The sequence below is a fragment of the Habropoda laboriosa genome, unplaced genomic scaffold (assembly GCF_001263275.1).
Source record: "Habropoda laboriosa isolate 0110345459 unplaced genomic scaffold, ASM126327v1 scaffold54, whole genome shotgun sequence".
NCBI lineage: Eukaryota > Metazoa > Arthropoda > Insecta > Hymenoptera > Apidae > Habropoda > Habropoda laboriosa.
In genome coordinates, this window is record NW_017100156.1 from 45,415 (window position 1) to 45,805 (window position 391).

General features: G+C 20.5%; 1 protein-coding gene across 1 annotated transcript in view; it reads left to right on the forward strand.

Moving 5' to 3' along the window:
* LOC108576871 (protein phosphatase inhibitor 2-like) overlaps positions 1–391 on the forward strand; it is a 5,353-nt gene that overhangs the window by 1,351 nt on the left and 3,611 nt on the right. The window lies entirely within an intron of this gene.

The window sequence follows — 391 nt, forward strand, 5'->3', positions numbered from 1 at the left end:
ATAGACCTCAACAATTTATAATATGCATATCTTTATATAATACAACAATATAGACTACATCTTTAAGGTATAGATTAAATGTTTGATAATTGATGATAACATATTTTAAACAAATGAATTTACATAAATGTTATACTTTTCATATTCTGTAAGACATCTGTTTAAAAATGGTTTAATGTAAAACAAAATAATTAGAAACTAATATGTCGCCTATAAAATATGTGTACTTTGAATTACTTGTTAATTCATGTGGTACCCAAACATTGATTTGAAACATGTATTTTAAATTTAATGAATTACAACTAAATTCTATGATGATATATGTAGAGCTATTATTTTATTTTGAAACAACATCAAGAAATAATAATATAATAAAATAAAATACTTCAAA